The sequence below is a fragment of the Petaurus breviceps genome, unplaced genomic scaffold (assembly GCF_028583685.1).
Source record: "Petaurus breviceps papuanus isolate PSGF00001 unplaced genomic scaffold, PetGlider_PUasm1.0 90603, whole genome shotgun sequence".
NCBI classification, from domain to species: Eukaryota; Metazoa; Chordata; class Mammalia; order Diprotodontia; family Petauridae; genus Petaurus; species Petaurus breviceps.
Window position 1 is genome coordinate 5,290,460 of NW_027187284.1, and position 3,618 is coordinate 5,294,077.

Genomic DNA, 3,618 nt, shown 5'->3' on the forward strand with positions numbered 1-3,618 from the left:
ACTTGTATTCTTATAAATTTGACTCAATTCTCTGTATATTTTAGAAATTAGTCCTTTGTCAAAGACATAGGTTGTAAAATTCTTTCCCAATTTCCCACCTCCCTCTTAATCTTGGTTACATTGGCTTTGTTTGTACATAAACTTTTCAATTTCATGTAGTCAAAATTATCCATTTTACATTTTATAATGTTTTCTAATTCTTGTTTAGTCATAAAGTATTTCCCTCTCCACAAGTCTGATAGATAAACTATTCCTTGTTTTAGGAGACTGCTTACAGTATCAACCTTTATACCTAGATCATGCACCCATTTAGATTTGATTTTGGTATATGGTGTTAGATAATGGTCTATGCCCAGTTTCTGCCATACTATATTCCAGTTTTCCCAGCAATTTTTGTCAAATAGTGAGTTCTTATCCCAAAAACCAGGGTCTGGTGGTTTATCAAACAATAGATTACTATAGTCATTGACTTCTGAATCTTGTGTGCCTAATCTATTCCATTGATCCACTCCTCTGTTCCTCAGCCAGTACCAAGCAGTTTTGATGACTGCTGCTCATCTGTAGATTCTTTAAACTTCTATTATTGAATTTCAACTATAAATTTCTAAATTATTATGCCATCTGTTTGTAGAATATCAGGGAAGTTTTCCTTGATAACTTCTTGAAATATAATGTGTAGGCTATTTTTTTGGGGAGTGGGGGTTAATTTAATTTATTTTTTTGTGTTAGATAAAGTGCCACAGGATTGATGGAGACTGACCTATGAGACTAAAGTGTCCTGACTCTCTGATTTTTTTGTTGCTTCAAGCTTCAGTGCTTCTGCTTGCTTCTTTAATTTTTTCAGCTTCTATGCCTCCTGGAAAACCTTAATACAAGAAGCCTTCTTAGCCACCCACTCTTTGTGTCCTGATTAAGGGAGAAATGGGTACTTGATACCCAAATCTTTACTTATCTTCTCAAACACCTTGAAATTGGTCTGCTGAAGTTTTATAAGTAGTTTCTTTCTCTGGTCAACGATAATAAGCAGGGATTGCTTTTGAGCCTTGTCATGGCAATGTCTCTCCATGTGTCCTTCATAGTTTTGGATCTTGAATGTCAAATTTTATAACTCAAGTTTCAGGGGTGTGGTTTCTTCTGTGCTTAAGGTGATCTGGTTTATCAACCTCTCTCTCTCTCTTTATCTTCATTTTCTCCTTCTGGTTGGCCATTTCCAGAGACAAGAGTCTTCTCACAATATCATCAACCCCATCAATTGCTGGGACATTTTGATGATTTTTCAGCAGCATGGAGGAATACAAGTTACCCATCTGCCTGGACTGAGTTACTAAAGCTGGTTTCTTATCTCCATAGGCTCAGGCTGCCTGGAGGAGGAAGCCACAATGAGGTTACAGAGTGCACAAAGGCTCAGGGGCTGCTCTGGGGGTCAGTCTGCAGGCCAGGGCTGCTTCCTGAGCTTGGACACACCGGAGAGCCCACAGTTCCACCCCTAGCAACTTGGCTTCCATGGTGATCACGTTGCTCCCCAGCCTGCAAGTGGATGACTCGCATGAGAACACCCATCTTCACTCTTTTATTTTTTTTTAAACATGGTTTTCAGGTAATAGGTTAATTTTTTGAAAAATACATATTTATTTACGTCAACATTTTGTAGCCAATTTCAAATTTTCTCCTTCTGTCCCACTATCCCCCACCCATGAAGACAAGACGTGTGATGTCAATTATATGTGTGAAATAGTTCAAAACATATTTGCACATTGCCCATATTGCAAGAAAGATAAATTAGGGAAAAATATGCTTCAGACTACATGTAGAATCCATCAGTTTTTTCTGAGGAGGTGAATAGCATTTTCATAATGTCTTTCAAAATTGCCTTGGATTATTATATTGATCAGCATACCTACATCTTTTACAGTTACATCATTGTACAATATTACTGTTACTGTTTATAATGTTCTCCTGGTTCTGTTCATTTCACTTTGCCTCACTTCATATATTGTCTCTGTTTTTTTTTTTTTTCTGAAAATATCCTGCTCGTCTTTTCTTATAGCACAATAGCATTCTGTCACAATCCTATATCATAAATTGTTCGGCAATACCCCAATTAATGAGAAACCCTTCATTTCCAATTCTTTGTAATTTTTCTTTTTTTGGAGTTCTTCAGTGAATTTTTGTGCCTCCTTTTCCAATGGACTTTTTCTACTTTATAAGGAGTTTTTTCTTCAGTGAATTTGTGTGTCTCTTTTATCATTTGGACAATTCTGGTTTTTATCATGTTATTACTTTAGTATTTGATGGGCCTCTTTTACCAAGCTATTGATTTTCTTTTTAAAATTTTCTTGCATTGCTTGTATTACAATTCCTAATTTTTCCTCTAGCACTCATCTCTTTGCTTAATTCTTCCAGACATTCTCTTGGACTTGTGTCTAAACAGCTTTTTTTTTTCCTTTGAGGTTGTGCTTCTAGATGTTTGACATTGTTCTTTTCTTCTTAGTTTGTGTTTTGGTCTTTTCTAAAACTATACTAGAATTTTATGGTGAAGTTTTTTTTTTTTCCTTTTGTTCTTGTTTGCTCATTTTTCCAGTCATTTGATTGATTTTGATCTTTACGTTAAAGCTGAACTCTACTTACCTGGAAGTAGGGAGGCACTGTCCCAAACTTAAGGCTTCTTGTGCTTCTGTTTTAGGAGGTAGTTCTAGGAGTTTACAAGTTTTTGGTGCTTCCAAGATGGTTTGATGGGAAGAGTAGTATCATTACTGCTCTCATGGCCTTTACTCTGGTCTTTACCCAGGAAGTGCCCTTGGTCCCCTGTGGCTACAAGCATAGCACTCTTCAGGCTCCTCGAACTATTTCCAGGACCATCTCTTGACCTCCCCTCCCACAGCAGTATAGCATCAAGCACTCCAGCACCCCCAGGGTGGCTGACAACACAGGTTCTTAGATCTGTTTTTCTAAAGGAAAGCAAAACAAAATGGTTAACAATCTTGCTTTAATCAAATATATCATTTACCTTGTTCAGGGGAAAAAGTCAGCACCCCAAACTTCAGAGTATACAGACAGAAGTTACAAGAAAACAAAAATACAGATCAAGCAGACAGGCCACCAACTGTCTTGACCATTACATCCATACCTAGTCAGTTACCAGAGAGGGAAGCATCGATATCTGGGTTTTCAAAGCCTGGGGACTCTCAACGGCTGCCCAGAGTTTCGTTTGGTCAAATCACACAACACTTCTAAAAGTGAGCCTCAAAACAAAGCCTCAAAACAGAGCTTATATAGCCTTCTCCTGGCTCAGAGAATGTCACAACCCTCTTGACTACACTGCCCAATCACAAAGTATCTCCTGAAAAACAAGCCTCCCAACCCAGGCTTCAGGTGCACTTAAGCTTAGGGGCAGGGAAGATCTTAAAAATTTACATTCCTATAACAAGCAGTCACTATTATTCCTATCTGTCTTAGACCTACAGCCCAGAACTTCATATGGGCAATAAAGTTTCCAAAGAGTGACAAATATTGGACCTAGAGTCAGCAAAGGGTCTCCAATAATGTCTTACTGACAAGTTCTCTTACCCCCTTCTTTTCTCTGTGCTGAGAGCTCCCCAAGCTGCTGCTACTGTTGTC

The 3,618-nt window shown here is 38.1% G+C and overlaps 1 pseudogene; it reads right to left on the bottom strand.

Moving 5' to 3' along the window:
* Window positions 1-760: 760 nt before the first annotated feature.
* On the bottom strand, window positions 761-1,367 carry LOC138142798 (small ribosomal subunit protein uS15m-like; annotated as a pseudogene).
* Window positions 1,368-3,618: the final 2,251 nt, after the last annotated feature.